At 33.7% G+C, this 21254-nt stretch overlaps 1 protein-coding gene and 1 long non-coding RNA gene across 6 annotated transcripts in view; one reads left to right on the forward strand and one right to left on the reverse strand.

Moving 5' to 3' along the window:
• The window catches only part of PCDH17 (protocadherin 17), a 101045-nt gene that overhangs the window by 64117 nt on the left and 15674 nt on the right, over nt 1-21254 (reverse strand). The window lies entirely within an intron of this gene.
• On the forward strand, nt 810-20332 carry LOC121037884 (uncharacterized). 2 transcript variants are annotated; one of them, XR_005794047.1, is made up of 5 exons: nt 810-898; nt 5986-6035; nt 9037-9137; nt 19418-19481; nt 19842-20332. It is a non-coding gene; the product is annotated as an uncharacterized LOC121037884 (long non-coding RNA). The 2 variants fall into 2 exon arrangements; XR_005794046.1 differs by lacking the exons at nt 810-898; nt 5986-6035 and adding an exon at nt 7876-8065.

A 21254-nucleotide genomic window follows, 5' to 3' on the forward strand; every position in this document is an offset into this window, starting at 1 on the left:
TCCCTTAATCTTCAGATTTGTAAATTTTAATTTAATTGGAAATTGCTGACATGTAATTATGTACTCAGAACAATTAAATGATTCCGGTCCACAAATTACCTGTTAAAGTAAACAATGAGCCTGTCATAACTGGCATTCTCTGTTCCTACCAGGATGGATAACACTGTCTGCGTTGTTTCATTACCTAGATATTAAGATTGAACATTTGTGGGAGGAGTGAAAAAAATGACCTAATTTCTCCATATTAAAAGTGTGAATTATTTAATAATACTCATTTTTAAACATAATTGCATCATCTGCTGGGATTCTACGCCCTCCATGTAGCATCACTTAAAGTCATCCACTCCTCAATTAAGAGATGCAGGGCCTTTCCTTCAAATTTTGCCAATAACAATTACAAGCATGGAACATATGGTTGAACTCCTCTCTATAATTCATTCTCATCTACATTCCTATTATGGCATTGAACTCAAACGATACAGTGGAAAGGGGTATTACCGCTGGTTATCGAAAACAAAGTGAAATAAAAATAAGAAATAAAATGTCACTTAAAATATTGAGAGTAAAGACGTTGAGAAACCAGGCTTGTTTTTGTGGTTGTTTTTACTGCTTCCAAACTGATGTGGAGGTCTGCCAAAAAGAACTGAATTCTCCTTGTATCATGGAACAGAGTCTTTTGGGAGAAAGAGACTAGATCTTTCATAGATCTCCCTATACTGTACATTCATACACATCACTTCTTCTTGCAGCTGACTCAGAGACAAAGGTTCTCCTGTTTTCAGCATCACTTCATATCACACCATTGTGCCCTGAAGCAGCTATGGATTCATACAAGATCATCCAGCATGTAAGTATCAGTGACACAGGAGCATGCGATTCATGAAGAAGAGGGCCCAAGGTAAGGCTTAACGTAGTGCAATATGTGTTTCCGTATAAATAAAGCTAAATTAAACTAACAGTACTCTTTTTTCTTCCCATGAAATAATTTTAATTATGTGGCTTTTGGGAACTATTTATTATTGGGGGGAAAATGACATGTTAAGAGTAATAGCTTAAAATACTAAGTTTCACTGTCTGCTAAAAGCTTGGGGACAAGAAATAGCCTCATAAATTTCTGAATCTATAATCTTTTGTCGGTGCTCAAATGACCTTTATCAAAATGCAAAGATGAAGGTAAACAAGGTCAATGCATTTCTCACTTCTAATCTGCTTTAACTAGCATTTGGTAGCAGACACTTTTCATTAACATGTTTTATTAGTGTTTAGGTTCTGTGAAGCACATTAATTTTTGTTTCCATAATGGCAAACTATCAGTTTTTAAGGGTGACAATCTTCTAGTAAAAATAATAGCGGAAAACAACACTGGGGCAAAAATGTTTGCAACAGAATTTTGCTAAATTTTAAAACTATAATTATTTAGAAACTCCACATTTTAGCTTAATAAAATCAAGATCCTCTTTTGAATTAGTCAAAAACATGTATGCAACCTATTATTGTTGTCGGTTACAGACTAGGCCATGAGTATCTTAGAACACTTCAGAAAAACAGAATCCTGAGTATTACAGAGAGAATAAAATATAAATCAAAGTAGAAACTCTAGTTAGAAAACATAAGTGCTATTATAAGTAACTTTGTGATTGTAATGGCTTTAGTTAGGTGAAGCATCACAGGATAGGATCCCTATTCAGTTAAACACAGGGAAACAGATAAGGAAACTTTCCTTCCCCTGTTCTACTAGGGAGAGTATCTAAAAATGTTTGCCTATTGTTAAAGTTCTAAACAGCTCTAATAAATTAAAAGACTTGAACTAAGAAATAGAATACGTTTTCCCATCGAATGAAGAGCTATTTTTAAATTATGTGTGTGTGCATGTGCACATGTGCATATGTATGTTTGTACGATGTCTGTTTGCATGGATGCATCAGGGTGTTTGATGACCACTGAGCGATGGTGTTGCTACCAAATGTTATTTTGATGAAAATTGAAAAAACGAGAGGAAGTCATAAGAGAAGGGATTTTAGAAGGGGAAGAAAGAGGAGAAAAATATAATTTCAGAGAAAGGCAAGAGAAAAGTAGAGAGGAGAAAGAGAGAAACAAAAAGATACGTATACGCAGAAGGAGGAATGACGAGAGAGGTAAAAAGGAATGTAAAAAAGAAAGAAAAAGAAAGAAAGAAAGAAAGAAAGAAAGAAAGAAAGAAAGAAAGAAAGATTGGTTTATCGTTATAGAATTTCACAAAATACAGTTGTTAAAAATCTGCAGCTTAATCAGTAGCAGAGTATCAGAAGTTTACTAATAGTGCCTGCATTTATCCATTAAATACGTAGAAGCCTGAAAGATTGTGTGTGTGTTTATGATTACCATAATGAAATAGCCATTTGGCCTTTAACAAACATATAACTAACTCACTATAAAAACCACACTGTTTTTAATATAGAAAATAACATTTTCATTATCCAGGCTCCAAGGGTGTCAGAAAACTCATTTAAAATAATCTGAATATAAAATAACTGTATTTGCATAGGAAAATGAAAATAGACCCAAAACAAAAGCCATATGTACCACAGCATCATTTAATTTAGAAATGGAAGGGTTTTAAGATATTTCCCGATAATGTACTCTAAAAAATTCGTTTTACCTTGCATATCTATAAATCTTAACTTTTAAGTCTAAGAAGAAGGTAAAACTTGAGGTCAGACACTTGTAGTTTTTTAGGACTCATCAGAGTTATTAAACATGAATATTTATATCTTTGAAAATTTTATCCTCTTCCATACAAACTAATCATATACACTAATGTTTTCCCTTCAAATTCAACTGGAACACAGTGACTTTTAACTATTACTTTTAAACATATAATTTGTTTATTATTTTGTAAAAGTACTCAGAATTGGTGGGTAGTTACAGAAAACTTCCAAGATAGACACGTTAAAAACTTTAGAATGTGATCATCTTTTTAATCTAGTTCAGTCTGGAATAAAAGACAGAAGTTTGGCCATTTTTTACTGATTATTTACTCGTAAGAACACAGATCTGAACTATCTTATAAACTGAGTCCATTCTCCTAGTTTCATTTTTTTGTTCATTTCTTGTTTTTTTGTTTGATGAACATGAAAACTTAGTATTCATTACTTTCCTTTGTACTGAAAACACAAATAAACAAGTAATCAATTAAACTAACATACAAAGTGGATAAGTCTGCATGATATGAAGAGTTTCTTTGATTACTTGCCTTCATGCATTTCTCCAGGAGTACTCAGCAAATTGTAGTCAATTTATAAATGACATTCAAAATCAGAATTTTTATCAGGAGTACTCAATAATAAGCTATTTCTCAGGTATATCCGAAGATATATTTACATACTCTACGATTTGCTTCTTCTGTTATAACTCTAGAAAACAAATCATGATTTAAAAAAGCATCTATGAGAAAGACCAAAAGAAGGCACCTACTGAAACTAAACCACGTTGGCTCAAATTGGGTAACTTCTTTATTTGTTGAAGTAGATTAATTTGATATGACCACTTACATATGCCTAAAGAAGTTCAATTGAAAGTGGATAGTAAAAGGAGTCAAATAGATTATTTTTTACTAGTAAATAGTAAAAATAGCAATTCTTAAAATGTATCAAGCATTTGACACAAGTCAACATCTATGAATGATAAAAATTCTCAGCAAAGGCAGAAAGAGAGGGAAACTTCTTCAACTGTATAAAGAGCATCTACCAAAAAACAAACAAACAAAAAACATGTATAACTAATATTATATTTACCAGTGAAAGACTGAAAGTTTTCACCCTTGCTTTCACCACTTTTATTCACCATTGTGCTAAAAGACCCATTAAGTTCAACAAGGCAAGAAAAATAAATAAAAGATAAATTAAAAAGGAAGGGGAAATTTCTCAGTTACTATACTCGCAGATAATATTACTGTTTAGGCAGGAAATAAAAAGGAATTAAAAAAAAACAAATTGGAAACAAAACTTCTTAGAACCAATAAATAAGGTTGCCGTATTCAAGGTCATCACACAAAAATCAATTATATTTCAATATTCTAGCAACGAACTATTGAAAACCGAACTTTCAAAAGCAATCCATTTATCATAGTTGCCTACCAATCAAATGCTTAGAAAAAAATATTTTCAATAACAAGTACAGAATCTGTGCCCTGAAAATTACAAAAGTTGATGAAATAAATCAAAGAAGATCTAAATAAATGAAGAAATATATTGCATTTATGGAGTGGAAGACTCAGCAAGGTAAAGCTGTCAATGTTCCTCAAATAATCTATACATGTAATATAACAACATTCAGATTTACAGCATGATTCACTGTAAATACAGACAAGGATTCTAAAATTCATAATGGAAAGCAAAGTGACTATAATAGCCAAAAAATTTTTGAAAAAGAAGAATAAAGTTGAGGGAATCACACTATTTTAAGAGTTATTATGAAGCTGCACTAATCAAGACAGTGTAGTACTGTAGACAAAAAAGACACATAGATCAATAGAACAGAGAAGACTGTCCATAAGTTGCCCACAGAAATACGGCCAATTGATTTTTGACACAGTTTCAAAAGGCAATTTGATAGATAATTCAATAAAAATGAACCTTAAACTACACCTCTCTCCATCTCTTTCTGTGTGTGTGTGTGTGTGTGTGTGTGTGTGTGTGTGTTTTATACATATGTATGGATGTATACATATATATAATGTATGTATGTATCAAATATATGTATCAAAATGGACCACACCTCTAAATATAAATGTAAACCTGTACATTTAAGAAAACCTAGCAGAAAACCTTTGTGATTGGCAATATGCAGAGTTCTTAGACATGATACCAAAAGCATAATCCATAGCCAAAAAAAAAAAAATAAAATAAAAAAAAAAATAAAAAACATCCAGACTGATGCAGACATTTGGGATTTACTTTAAAGCAATGTAAACTATGTTCACACAAAGATTTGAAAGATTTGTACATAAATATTTACAGAAGCCCTCTTTGTCAAAACTGGAATCAGCCCATATATCTTTCAATAGGTGAATAGATAAACAGACTGTGGTACATGCATACATTGGACAACTATTTAGCAATAAAAAAAAAAAAAAAAAAAAAAAAAAAAAAAACTAGTGACGCAACAACTTAGATGCACCTCGAAAGCATTTTGGTGATTGAAGGAAGCCACTCACAGAAAATTTCACACTGTATAATTCCATTTATAAAACTTTTCAAAAAACCAAAAACTATGATGACATAGAACAGATCAGTGGATGGCAAGTTTTAAAACTGCCTAAAGGAGATACAGCATGAAGATTTTCAACTCCTGAACTGTTTACTATCCTGATTGTGGTGGTGGTTTCATGAAGCTTTTATATGTACATGATTAAAAATACATGGAACTCTACACTCAAAACAAGTTCATTACTATATGCTCAAAAAGGTAATTCGAAAATTAAATCTAAGGCGCTATTTGCCTGTCATATATGCTGAAGATCCTTCTGCCTCACAGAGAATTATAAATCTATAAGCTCTTTTATTAAGTTTCTTCAATAAGGAGTGTTTCTGAACTTTTAAAAAATTATACAAACCCAACTTATAAAACCTATGTAGAAATTCTGTATTCATTTGGACAGACTACAAATGGATTCAGGATATAGAGATCTATTCAGCCACACTAGCAAACCCAAGCAACAGCTCTATAAGACAGTCACCTTAATATGAATTATTTAGCTAAATTTTCATTTCTTTCAAAGATGTTTTCCTTGTGTGCAGTTCCTGTTTACCCAACCATAACATAAATACTTCAAATGAAGTTTGCAGACAGAATTTATTGCAAAGGGATGGCTTTTCTTTCTGTAAAAATAAGTCCCACACCCATCCTGGAGCTTGAACTCATGACCTTGAGGTCAAGAGTTGCATGCTTTACCGAATAAGCCAGATAGACTCCCCAACAAAGGAATGGCTTTTTATTTCAATGCAGGAAACAAACATGGCTAGATTGTGAAGAACGGGGATCCATCCTCAGAAACGGTGAGTTGTTTTTTTTTTTTTTTTTTTAAAGAAAATACCTTGTATATTGATTCTACATTTGAGAGTGAACAGAATATATTTGTAAAGAGTGTAAACACATTGAATATGAAATGATTAGCATCTAAGATATACCAAAGTGTATTAAAATACCTTCAAAATAATTTTACAACTTTGGTGGTAAAATTAGGATATACTATTTAAAAGATGTTGTTTTATACTTTATATGACACAATATATGAAAATTTCTTAGTTATCTAATACAATTCCATTATAACTTTTACATTTTTTAAGTCCTGCATGCAGCACTGTAATAATCATGAAATAATGATAACTGGAGGAAAGTCTGAGCAATTTTAAAACAATATGTGGATTTCTAGGAAATGAGACAATTATGGATAAGAAAATTAAAGACATCATCATTTTGAATCCCATTTCTAATTAATTTCTAAGAAAGAAAACATCAGAAAACTATTTTCAAAGGTATCCCTGCAAAAGGAAGAGAAAAAAAATAATTCAATCATTAAGAAAGTGGATTGTATGGTTTAGTCTTTCTCATCACAGATGCTATTTCAGTAAATTCTGGAATTCAATCTGTGATTAATCCAATCACTATGTGATAAATATGTCCACAACACTTTGGTGCTAATTTGCCAGTGTTCTCTTATATTTCCCATTACAGACTCATGGGGCAGTCAGGAAGTTTCCTATGGCGAGAACAGTTTTTGACAAAACAAACAGCTCTCGCATTTCCAGAATCATTGGTGTGGAAATGTAGGAGGCAGTGCTTTATAAACTGCTGGCATCCTTGCTATCCTTTTACCTTTCTATGTCTGTTTCTTTACCAGAAAGGAGACCTTTGAGACAGAGGCTCCGTGGGTAAATTCATTCCACAAACATACGTTTAGCTCAGACCTGAGGCAATATAAAAATTCCAGCATTCAACAATATAAAATTCACAATAGCTGAGACCCAATCAAGAATTATAAGGTCTGCAACAAGTTAAGAAAATATAACCCATGGCTGGGAGAAAAATCAATCGATGAAAACAGATCCTGGCATGAAAGAGATGATGGAATTAACCAACAAGAATCTTAAATATTAGAATATTAAAAATATGGTCAAGAACGTAAAAGCCTGGCTTTGAGAGCAAGTGCCTTCTTAAAATTTGAGCCCTAAGTACCTCCCTTGTATCATTTTCATCTTGGGCCCGAAGGAGAGAAGTAGATGATATAGAAAAGACCCAAATGGAACTTATAAAAATGAAAACTACAACATTTGAAATTAAAAATACACTGAATAGGACCGACAGCAGATTAGACACTGAGAAGGAAAAGACGCAGCATTTTGTACCAGGTTCTAAAAGCGTATTTGCCTCAGTGTCTTGATAAACTTGTAATATATTTATGTCTAATACAAGAAGACTCTCCCAAAGGTTGCGATACAAATATGAAGAAAGGTTTCATTCTAGAGGTATTTATTTAGCATAGGAATTATTAAAGAGAAATGAAAGTATGTCTTTGACATACTTCGACTCTTTAAAGTCATTATTATGAGAAAACTGGCTTCTCACACACGAATTTGGGATTGGATGTGTAGTTATGGTGTTAAATCATATCATTACAGCTTCAGCTATACTAAGATGATCAGTGTTTTCCTCATCCAGGGGCACAGGGGAGTGGAATTTTGAAAATTCTTTTGAATTACGGACATAAGGTTGACTGCACATATTGATGCCATTGGGGTGAAAACAAAGCCAAACAAGTTGAACTTTTCCCTTAATTCAAAGGCACTGCTTTTCACATTGATAGTAAGCATTCTCTTTGCAGCAGACTGAACACAAGGGAGTGTTAAGAGGTGAATAATTCACTTTAAGCCTTTTCATACCGACATCGCTTCTGATAGCTTTGCCTTCAACAGAATATATGGTGTGGTTCTTTCTACATTGCTGAAGTAGGCAACAGCACTTTAAGCCACCACTTATAAAGTTCTCTGACAGCACCTATGGCTCTGGAATTTTCAAAGTGCATGAGGTATGGCAATAACTGTATTTATCAATGATTTTCAAAATAATACATTTTATACAAGTATAGTGTGGTCGACATTTGTGTTTTGCTACTAAAGGCATAATAAAAACATGAGAAATTCTTACCACATTTAGCAAAGCTAGCATTACTTTAAATTAGAAATGAGAGAGCAAGAACAGCCACATCCTGTAAGCAAGCATTTTAAGTCTACAGCTCAATTAGGATGACTTAGATGATTTTGTTCTGAAAGTAATGAGTCTGTATATTAAAACCTTTTGCAAATGTTAACTCTTTCATAAACAACACTGATAATTTTATTTTATTTTTTTATTTGTTTTTTTTTTCAACGTTTATTTATTTTTGGGACAGAGAGAGACAGAGCATGAACGGGGGAGGGGCAGAGAGAGAGGGAGACACAGAATCGGAAACAGGCTCCAGGCTCTGAGCCATCAGCCCAGAGCCTGACGCGGGGCTCGAACCCACGGACCGCGAGATCGTGACCTGGCTGAAGTCGGACGCTTAACCGACTGCGCCACCCAGGCGCCCCAACACTGATAATTTTAATAATAACTTGTATGCTGGAGTTTAATCATTTAATTTATGAATCGTAAAGAAAATCAGCTTTGAGAAGAAAGAAGAATGTTGAAATAATCAAAAGGTAAGAGGAGTGCTGTTTGTTATCTAGAAAAGCACACAAAGTAGAGAATGCTGTGCATTCTTTTTTATTTTTGCTGAAGTTTGGAGTCCATAGGCCCCCAAGGTGCCCCTGAATGCTGGATGTGCTTTCTCTCTGGCAATGGCATAGAGTTATGCCATAAGTTGGTGGTAGTGGGGGGGGGAGAGTTGGGAGTTCTATTCTTTTCTGTTTGGTTGTTTGTTTGCTTGTTTGGTTGGTTGGTTGGTCGGTTGGTTGGTTTTGGCTATCTCTCAGCCAGATATATTGTCTTAGAAGATTCTTCTCTGCTTTCCCCCTATAGTGCTCTTTTTCTCTATCAAGAATATGGAAGATTTATCCCACCAGAGGGAATACCTACAACTGGATTCTCTGAAATCAGGCCTCCAAACTAAGAACCCAAAGGTAAATGTAGCCAGTGAAAATTCATTAGAAGTCTGAACTTCTAGAGCTCCGACATATGAAGAGAAAGAGAGAAAAGGGAGGGAGACAAATTGGTGACTCACCATTTTATTTATTGTCACTGTGAATGCAAGATACAGTTCTTCAACTCTTATTTCATTAATGTTAAAAACTTGCTAATAAGTGAAAGAAAATTTTGATAAATTAATTTATTTTTGGATTCAAGCCAGTTTTCAGTCTAATTTATTTAGCTAATATGGACATGTTTTGAAACTATACTGTACTGAATCTAAATTTATGGAAACAGAGTCATTGTGTACTTTCTATGTTAGGAGGCTTGGAGTATGCTGTTCCATTTTAGTATCCACACAACAGTATTATTGATATTTATTACTCATTCTCCTCAATTGCCCTAGGACACATAGTAATGTTACTGTCTACATTTTTTTTTAACAGAGAAATGACATTTAAGAGAAATGACAGCTGACTAACTTTCACAAAGTTACCCTTCATATACCCAATTCACTGCAGAACAACGTACTTGCCGGGAACCACCAGGACCAGTCAGTATCTGTGCTACCTCTCTGGCAAATAGAGAAAAATCAGGATCCGTCCCAACATTTTCAGAACTAAGTTAATGAGAAATGAATGTAACTTGCCTTGAAATGCTTTTAAAAATTACGTTACACACCAAGCAAAAATAGTACTGCCATCCCCCGTACTAATAAGACAACTCACTGAAAGAGTATGCGCTTTTACCTTTCCATGCTTGCACATTAAATTATTTGAATATGCTGAGCATTGCATATAACTCCAATAACTAGATTTTCTTCCTTTGGCCAATAACATAAAAAGGTAATAATGGCCGTGTATTATCAAACAGTCTAATGCAAGCAGTGGGCTTAACTGTATGATTACTTACCATCATGACAGTCATATAAATTGTCAAAATAGGCACTTCTGAACACTTACCTTTTAAAGTGCAAAAGAAATTCAAAGTATTACATTTAGCCAATCATTACAGAAAATTCCCCAAAAATAACTAATTTAAAAGATATAAATAATGTAAGTAACTAATTTAAAAACCAAACTGTCTGTCACATATCATCAGTTTGTTTTTTTTCCAAAATACACTAAAATTTAAAACATTACAGATACAATGATTTTGGTACACACAGTTCACCAGTCTTCCTCCTCCAAATAACATTGTTGATCAGAAGATAAAGTCTATTATTATTTAAATAATCGGTTAAATTTTGCAAATGAAAGAAAAAAAAAATATCAGCAAGATCAGGTTCCTGTCTGATTTTGCATCTGCCTTTCAACTCATCACCTGTATAGGTACATTCCAGTTCCTAATAGTAAAAATAAATAGAAGGAATTCAAGGTGGAATTGAAGGATGAAATACCTTTCTTACTTTTTCCTTCCTCTAAAATTTAAATTTTTTTTTTAATGTTTATTTTTGAGAGAGACAGAGACAGGATGCGAGTGGATTAGGGGTAGAGAGAGAGAGGGAGACACAGAATCCGAAGCAGGCTCCAGGCTCTGTGCTGTCAGCACAGAGCCCAACGCGGGGCTCAAACTCATGAACTGTGAGATCATGCCCTGAGCCGAAGTCGGACGCTCAACTGACTGAGCCACCCAGGTGGCCCTCCTCTAGCACATAAATAAAGAATTTTTAACTCTTTATAAAAGGAAGTTGTTTTTCTTTTTTTCAAAATTATTTATTTACTTTTGAGAGAGAGAGAGAGCGTGCACAAGCAGAGGGGCAAAAAGAGAGACAGAACATGAGCAGGGGAGGGGCAGAGAGAGAGGGAGACACAGAATCCAAAACAGGCTCCAGGACCTGAACTGTCAGCACAGAGCCCAACGCAGGGCTCTAATTCACAAACTGTGAGATCATGACCTGAGCCAAAGTCTGATACAATCAACTGAGCCACCCAGGTACCCTGAGAATTTTTAACTTTATAAGCAACAATTCATGCAAACAGCCAACCAATCAATTTATTTTACAATAATTAGTAAATAATTTATTTATTTTAAATAATTACTTTGGGGGAATTTTGTGGTCCTGGTCTTTTGCATGGGTTTCAAAGATAAGTTACTAACCCCTTCCAAAACAACAAAAAATATATACAAATTTAAATTTTCAGGGGCACCTGGGTGTCTCAGTTAAGTGTCTGACTCTTGATTTCGACTCAGGTCATGATCTCACGATTTGGGAGACTGAGACCTGTGTCTACAGGAGCCTGCTTGGGATTCTCTCAGTCTCTCTCTCTCTCTCTCTCTCCTTCTCTCTCTCAAAATAAATAAATAAACTTTAAATTTTCCAGAAAAAATTATCCATTGTATTTGAAAACAAAATGAGTAATGTAAGAATACAATTACAAAAACTTAGGAGATAATATACAGGGAATTTGGAAGATCTGCCCTGAGATATGACTTTAACAAAGTAAAGGCATTCCTAAGTTTGAAGAAGAAATTAATTATTAATCAAATTTATGAGTATTAGATTACTAGAATATTTATCATTTTTCCCTCTGAAATACAGGAATAAGTATCACATTCAAAATGTATGATTCAATGGAAAGAGTCTATTTTAGGTTGGTATTCATACCTGAAATTAAAATAAAGCTAAGTGTCTTTACTAATGCTAACAGATTTTTAATTAAACATTAGCACAAAATGAAATGAAATATCTCTAGTCTTTATCAGACTGACACTTAATACCTAATTCAAGTATCCCCAGCTTTCTTTGCTTGGACACTTCAGTGCTAAGAATTTTTCTCTTCTGGAAAAAGCAGCAGGCTTACCCAGACAATCATTTCATGAGATAATAGGCCTGCATTCTTCCATATCTAGTTTGAAACAACAGACAAATATCTTGATCTTGTTAGAGGTTATTTGTAATTTACATGGTACAGGTTTTTTGGTGTTTTTTTGTTTTTTTTTTATAAATACACAAACGGAAAGAAATTAAGAAATGTTAACAGTTAATCATACCTTACAAAAATGGTGTAAGGCCCACTCTCTGTTTTTGAAAATCAAGTTTTATTGGAACTCGGCCATGCCCTTTCATTTACATGTTGTCGATGGCTGTTTTCATGCTTCAATGGCAGAGATGAATAGTTTTGATGGAAACTATATGGCCCACAAACCCTAAATATTTACTATCTGATCCTTAATAGGAAAAGTTGCAGGCTCTTGGCTTAGAAAAACTAAGTCTCAGTTCTTAACGTTATAATTAAAATTTTTAGTCTACTCACTCCTGTAGATAAAATACTAATGAGGCATTTTCACATATACACTACGTTTAATTAGGTCATAGTTTAAAAAAACAAGAAAACACACAAGTTACTTTCATCTTCTGTGGGACACAGACTTCTCTCCCAGAGTATGCATTTGGAAGCTGCCTGATTGAAAAATTGTTCATATTTTTTAAGTGGATTTCAGTGTTAGGTGATTTGTAGCATGTTTATATTCAATTCCAAACTACTTAAAACTGTGCAAACAGTACCATCATGGGAACACCTGAAAACAAAATGTACTTAGGCACATTAAGTTTCCTGAAGTGTATTACAAGTTCCTCTAGAGTGTACTTAGAATAAGAGTAAGTAACCTGTTCTTTCCCAGAGAAAAGAACTCTTCCGTTCTTGGTCCTTTGTCTCCTGTGCTTCCTTACATATTTTACAGGGTGATTTTGTCAGTGTTTCTCAACCTCTCCAAATCTAAACTTCCTTTCAACTTCACCAAGTGGAACCATTATAATTATTTCTATTTTATGGGTGGAGAAACTGAGGCCTATGGAATTCATGAAAGGCTAGCTGGAGGTCCCTTTATGAGTAAGTAATAGGAATAAATTTCTTTTGACTCAAAATCTCACACTCTTTCAAATAAAATCCTGCAAGTCCTGTATGACCCATCTCCCTTTTGTGAGTATTGTGCTTTGCTTTCTAGACTATTTATCACTGTCTGATGTATTTTACAGATTTATTACTTTCATTCTAATAATGCTTGTTAATCAATGCTCCCTACAGAGTTCTGATACCAGGTCACACACCACCCCCCTGAATGGCTTTGTTCCTGCAATTGTTCAGCTCTGAATCATAATAAACACAGAGGAAAGCAATGAGGTCTACTGGATAGCTTTGGTTCAAATACAAGAATCAAAGCCAGTTCTATGATCAAATCTGAGAATCTGAGAATCTGCTTCCGGAGTCTCCAAAATCTGGAAATATTTTCACTCTATAGGACCAACTTACAGAACTTCTTGAAACTACTTGCTGGCTATCAATTTGAAAGATCTTGTGGCAATGTGTCGTACGTACACAGGTCCCAGCAGAGATGTGAAGCTTAATAAGTGAAGGCCTTAAAGAATTCTTTTCCAAATTGACCTGCCTTCTAGGAACTAAGTTTCACTACTCAAAGTAGCAATTATTCATGCTGTAGGATGTTTTCATACTCCATCAATACCTCCATAGGAATGCAGGCCAAACATGATATCCCAACTGGTATAGAAACAAAAGCCCTAAACTCTGAGTCACATGACATTAATTTTCTATTTCTAGCTAGCTGTATATATGTGAGTAATATTTCTCTGCTTCAATTTTCTCACATGAAAAGAAGTGTAAATGAAATCAGATGTTATCATATGTCTCTAACTCTCTGGTATTCATTGCTCTACAACAGTTCTTTTGTGGAAACTTCTCTTCAGTTTCTACCTGGGGTGAGCTTTACTTACCACTTACCACAAGTTCTTTCTGCATAAAAAGCACTGTTCTGAAGGAAGACTTAACATCTTTCCACTTCAGAGTTCACTTTGGTGGTTTAAGAAGTTTAAAATATCTGCAAATTATTTTTTTTTGCAAGACAGTCTATCAAAAATTGATCACTTTTTTAAATGTCTATTTAGCATTTAAAACAAGGGTGCCTCGGTGGCTCAGTCAGTTAGGTGTCTGACTCTTGATTTCAGCTCAGATCATGATCTCACAGTTGGTGAGTTCGAGCCCCAAATCAGACTCCACGCTATTAGTGCGGAGCCTGGTTGGGATTCGCTCTCTCTCCCTCTCCTTCTGCCTCTCCCCTGCTCTCTTTCTGTCTCAAAATAAATAAATAACCTTTAAGAAAAAAAGCATTTAGAACAAAGTAACCAATCCTGGTTTAAAGAGGTATAAACTGAAATTTGGAATAAAATAAATTAGCATTCAGGGCGCCTGGGTGGCTCAGTCTGTTAAGAGTCCGACTTCGGCTCAGGTCACGTTCTCACGGTCCATGAATTTGAGCCCCGCGTGAGGCTCTGTGCTGACCTTTGGGAGCCTGAAGCCTGCTTCGGATTCTGTGTCTGACCCTCCCCCGTTCATGCTCTGTCTCTCTCTGTCTCAAAATAAATAAAAAATGTTAAAAAAATAAAAATAAATATTAAATAAATATTTAATATTAAATATTTAAAAAATAAAAATAAATAAATTAGCATTCTAATAAAATTACTTTTTTATAATCGTAAGTATTCTGGTTTAAAATTGTACTCTTGCATAATTGCTAACATAAAATATTATTTTTATGGAGAATATGTCTGCATATCAGTTACCTGCTTCCATGTGTTACATCATTTACTGCTAACAATAATAATCGTATGTGTTAATATTCATTCAAAATTTAGTATTGATCATATCCTTTATATGCATAATCATATTTCATCTTTAATTCTTATGACAATTTTATGAGGAACAAATATTATTACACCTAATAAGAAACCAGAAAAAAAAAAAATAAGGTTAAGCATCTTACTCTGGACAGAAAAGCTAATTTTTTTTTTTTTTTTTTAGACCAAGAACCTTGGGAATTGAATCTCAGTGTAAAGAATCAAACCATCAATCAGGGAGGAACTGACTAAATGAATTATCCATTAATTGGCCCAGAATTCCATTATTGTTCAGATAATACGAAACCACATTGTTGACATGGAATAGTGTCTATGTATGAGACATTTATATTTTTAGACAAAAGTCTAGTCGTGTGTCCTGCATGTGTTTGCACATTACAGCATGGGAAGATAGACAGGTTTATAATCCCTTATTCAAAATCCTTGCACTCAGACATGTTTTGTAATCCTTAAGTCTTCCATATCTCAGAATGACATTTTGTTGTACATGTCATGTATGGCCTATCCCAGCAGAGACTGATACAATACCTCAAATTTAAACATATTAGTATTTCTTCAGTAAAAAAAAAAAAAAAAAAAAAAAAAAAAAAAGTGTTGATTTTAACACTAAGTGGGACAAGTAAAGATTAAAAATAATCTTAAATCAGTTCAGATCTAAGTTCTTTGGATTTTTATTTAGAGAAGGGATTGTGGGTCTGAACAACAAAAGATTAGCAATAATTACCTCTGAGTACTAAATTATAAGCAATTATAACTTTTTAAATGCAACTTTCTCTATTTTCAGTCCACAAACATGTAATGAGTTCTTACTATACACCAGGTGCTGTTTTAGGTATGGTTTTCTAGTGGAAGTTTTGCAGTAAAAATTCCTCTTAAAATTAGGAGAAAAATATAGTCATTTAACTTTGGGAAAAACAAGAAAGAGAGAAACTCAAAGACACACATACTGGACCGAAAACCTGAAGTTATTTTAAATGCAAAAACGTGGATCTTCTTGCATAGAAGAGTTTTGGAATAGTTGCTGTTATTCCTGAGAGTAAAATCTCTTCTAGGGAAACTATTGACTTGGTAAAAATCAAATAGGAAAGGAGTAAGTGGCCCTGCAGTCAAATGTAGCCAATTCATCCCTGGAGGCTGACTACAAACTCCCAGTTCAATGTTAGAGTAGTTGAAATCCAAAAGGCAATACACTAGCAGTGCCTGACTCTCAACTACACAGGTCCAGAGGCATAGTCTCAATGGAGTAGCTTCATCTTTAGGATATCTGTCACGGAGTCAAAAATTCAAGGGCCCCCAAATCTCATATATTTACATTTCAATTGTCCTTGAAAAACTATTCTTTAAGGGTCACTTAATCCTAGGTTTAAAGAAATATTATGTCTTCTTCTTTTACATGCACTAGACATATTACGTATAAATATGAAACACAAAGTAGATAATTTGTCCCCCAAAGAAGTAAAAAAGTGGAAGAATTCTTCTCTTTGCTGAGGGCCTGCATTCTCCTTCCTTCTTCTGAAAATGGAATCAGGCTGTCATACATAGTTTGAAAAATAGGTTTTTCCTGTCTCTGAAGGAGCATGAGCTTATTCAAGCAGAGTGAGGTAGTTTATAAAAGCTATACACTTAATATAAAAAAGACAAAGTAGAAAACTCTTCCTGTAGTCTAATTTGATTTAAGGTTCCTGATACCTCTTTTCGTGAGAGGACAGAACATAACAATATGAAATGGTGCACCTACTAGCACTGTGCATAAATGGCTCAAGCTGAATGTGTAACAGTAAGGTCTCCGTCTATTATTGCAGAACCAATAAATAAGCATAGTGAAAATCATGACATACTATTACATTACTCCGTGTTGCCTCTATTCATTAAAAAAAAAAAAGATGAGCGCATTTAAAATAATTTCACACGTCGAATGACAGTAAGCCTTCCAATCGAGATGATGTTGAAGGGAATATTTGTAAAGGGCAGATGCACGGTCTTATGTGGCTTATATCAACATTACAATAGAAGCATGAAGAATCTGATAAATAACTACTTCATCCCAAATGATAGCAGCATAGTAGCCCAGTTACATCATTCGCCTGCTCTACGTGTGTTCTGTTATTATGAAGTCAATAAAAAAGCACATTAAAAAGCTTTAGAAAAGACTTCCCTGTCAATTAGCCCTTGGATGGATTCTACTTTTTCTGTTTCTCTGTTGATTTAATATACTAGATCATATTAGCAGCATTGGCTTGTAAACAAGGAAGATCTGAATCCTATTAATGGAGATACGCTGCCAGAATAATCAGCTTCATACTTAACAAGTTTCCAAGTATTTGGAAAAGCTGTGAAATGGGATTATAAGGTTAATCTGTGTACATCTGGCTCGCCACCATATAAATATTTCAGAAACTTGATCTCATAGGCTGAAGAAACACCTGTCTAATCATGACTCTTTTCCAAGTTACATGAACTTCAGCGAGCAGAGCAGTACACAAATGCTGACAAGAAATGATGGTCAATTTACATAATGTATCTCTCGTGTTATGCATATAATTTTATCATGTAACTCTTCTGAATGAGGACGTAGGCAATATTCGGGGAAGATTCTGTGCTGTCATACTTATGTTGCCAAGAGGGAGTGAGGGGGAGGAAAATTTTTTTTAAATTCAGGATAACCACCTGAAATACTATATATTGCTTTTTTTTAATACCATGGTATGTAATTTTAGCATAATTGGATGTTGTAAGTATAAATGTAATATAATATGGACCCAGAGAATAATTAATGAGAAGCAGGAGTTCGTGCATAAAATAACAGTAAAAAGTTCAGCAGTCCCTCTAGTTAATTGAAACCTTAATTTGAACATCAGTTATTTTAACTAGATCCAGGATTAAATAACTATGCTGACTCTTTGTCATATATACACCAGCACATTATATTAAGCCTGATTTTATTTTTTCTAAATTTTGCTCAAAAACATAATTGGTTAAAAATGTACCGAATATGGCTCTTATCAAATTAACTTCAAATGTCCAACTTGAAAACATAGATTTTGAAACTGTGGTCCAAAATGGCAGCTAAAGGTCAATGAATCGAATTTCCAATTATATTTCCTGGGAGCAGATGGGTGCAATGAAACCTAATGATTGAATTTTAAATGCTTTCTTGCACCTTTTATCTGTTTCCCAACATGTTGATTCTACCTTAATGCTCTAACAAGATAATAGGTTTATTACAATTAACCAACTGAAATGATATCTCCATTTTCCAATTATTCATATCATATTACCTGGGGATATTGAATCAGAGCTCCTTTCCTCTCCCACCCCTAGTGCCTTTCCATCAAAATCCTACACTTACACCAAACAAAATCCAAACTCTAATATCATTAAATAACAGATGTGTCCTGGAGATTTGATTTCTCCAGTTAAATGATAAGTACTTAAAATGAAGCCCAAGTCCACTGAGGCTCAACGGGAAATTTGTAATGAAAATAATTATAAGGTATTTGTTGGATAAGATTAACTATAAATTTCTTTTCCTTATGCTATAAACAGATACATTAGTCTATTTCTCTGACCTGCATAAGCATAAATAAATATAGAGGGAAGTTTTATCAAGAGGACAAAAAATGAAATGGTCTAGGGGTACCTGCCTGGCTCAGTCGGTAAAGCATTCAACTCTTGATATTGGGGTCATGAGTTCAAGTCCTAAGTCAGGCAGAGAGTTTACTTAAAAAAAAAAAATTAAATGTTCTGTTTTCAGGAATTGTAGATGGAGGATTTTATCTCTACTATATCTCAATAGAGCACATTTTTGCATGAAGAACAAAAAGAAGGAATTATGGAAAGGTTTATTTAATTACTTTTATAAAAAAGAAAACCAATATTTCATCTTTTTAAAATATTTTTTCATGTTTATTTATTTATTTTGTTTGTGAGAGAGAGAGAGAGATAGAGAGTGAACGGGGAGGAGAGAGAGAAAGGGAGAGAGAGAATTCCAAGCAGGCTCTGTGCTTCCAGCAAAGATCAACATGGGGCTCGAATCCACAAACCATGAGATCATGACCTGAGCTGAAATCAAGAGACCAGTGCTCCACCCACTGAGCCATCCAGGTGCCCCCAATATTTTATGTTTTTAAATCTAGAACAAAGGAGGGGGGCCTGAGTGGCTCAGTTGGTTGGGTGTCCGACTTCGGCCCAGGTCACAATCTCGCAGTTCACAATTTCGAGCCCAGCATTGAGCTCTGTGCTGACCACTCAGATCCTGGAGCCTGCTTCAGATTCTGTGCCTCCCTCTCTCTCTGTGCCTCCGCAACTCATGCTCTATCTCTCAAAAATAAATAAAAACATTTATAAAAAAGAAATCTAGAAGAAAGGGAATCCAAGAAGCTTTTTATTTTAACTAACCAACAAAAGTTTCTCATTTATTAAATGCATTTTAATAATGTTAAACATAATATTGTTGAATCCAACCCATTTTAATCCAACCCATTCCTATATTGCTCCACTATAGGAATCAACTCTAGGCACCTCAGGTCTGAATATATATATCTGACTTCTTTAAAAATAATTACATTCGATGTAAATATACAAGGTTCTTAAGGTAGCCCTGTAAAAATATATTTTCAGAATGGATATCACAGAAAAGAGACCAGATGGCAAGAATAAGAAGAAAAGAATCAGAACAAGTCATGTGAGTAAGGCATATGTAACAATTCCTTTTCTTTTGTTTCAAATTATATGTTTTGATGATACTTTCCAAATATTCAAACAACTTTTTGGAATTTTTAAACAAATGATATGTGTTTTCAGATCATATGGTTTCATGTGAAGACTAACAAAAATGCATGAAACCTGGTGAACCTGTAGGACGTTCCCATTTTACCAGTATTGTTTAGAAGTCACATTTCTAGTAGATTTCTAAACTGTATTCCTTAAAAGAAAGCATGTGTGATAGTTCAAGAAAAAATACAAAGAAATGAGTAAAATTCAGAGAGATTATGGAACATTACAGGCTCAGTTTCCCATTTACTGATCTGCTCCTGGTTCTCAGACTTCTCTTAGTAACAGGACAGCAAGACCCAGACTGGCATCCTGTAGGGAGAAAGCAGCACCCATTGTCGCTACGCCTTCTTTCCCCAACATGCCAAATATTCCAGAGTAAATTTACAGATGGGCTCAAACTATAATGTTTGGGTAATTGTAGATATAAATGTCCCCTTTGAAAACTTATTATTCGTTGGTGTATCTTATATGATATTTAACACTATAATCTCTCAGAAAGTTTTCTCCTCTTTTCGAATGGTAATTGACAATGAATCCTAAACTTTAAATGTCATTTCTCTGCTCCTTCCTATTATTTTTTTCTTTAATTTTGTATCCCAACTATCTGGCTAGTGGAGATAATTAAATTTTTAATATGGTTTGAAAGCTCATTCTGCTTGAAGGCTTTATTCTATCAAAGCTTCTTATTGTTTGATAAAGATTTTGCAGTTAAAGTTTAAAATTCAGATAAAATAGTAAATAAGTCCTAAAACAGCTTAAAAGTAGTAAATTATTTTAATTAAGAGCTTTTTAATTATTTTTTATTTATTAATTGAATTGATAATTATATATTGAACAGCTCTGCAGGTTACATATTTTAAATAACAATAATGAAATGGGTAGCATACTGTTTACATGAATGCTTAGCTTATGCTTCCTCAGTATATGCATAGAAATTTCATACCACCTACATGAAATAGATTCTGAGATTTTGAGAAAAATTTTGTAGTTGGGTTATTATTATTATTATTATTATACACATTGATAATTGCCCATGGTGATTTTCTTTTTGCAATATCAGATGGCAACTGGTTGGTACCAAAGTGATTAAATCATGAAATTATATATTAACAAATACAAATAAATGTAATCCCCACATTACTATTTATGGCTTATAATTTCATTTCATTAAAAATGTCATATAGAAAAAAGGATCACATTAGTTACTTAATAATTTGCTAGAGGTGTGTGATTCTTAAAGCCTTAACAAAGAGACATAATATTTGAATTGTGTGGTTTTAATACTGTATAAAGCACTTCAAGGAATAGGACAAAAGATAAAAGATATGCTCTTACCAACAGCATTTGTTCTTGATATACATTTATATACTATATATCTATATACTGTATATCTATATACTGTATATATGTATATCATATACTGTATATCAAGAACAAATATATTAATGCACTTATATATACATATATATGTGTGTGTTATATATATATTTCTAGAGAGAGAGAGAGAGAGAGATACAAACAAATTCAGAACTTATGTCACTATCAATAGAATTGTATAGGAATTTTCATTGTAGTTATTACAAAGGTAAAAATTATACATAAAATTATCAAAACATGCCACCTTCAAATAAATTGTTTACCAGCATGTTTATATGAATAATATCTTCAACTTTGGCCTCCC

Source organism: Herpailurus yagouaroundi, unplaced genomic scaffold (assembly GCF_014898765.1).
Source record: "Herpailurus yagouaroundi ecotype Mexico unplaced genomic scaffold, PumYag 164, whole genome shotgun sequence".
NCBI classification, from domain to species: Eukaryota; Metazoa; Chordata; class Mammalia; order Carnivora; family Felidae; genus Herpailurus; species Herpailurus yagouaroundi.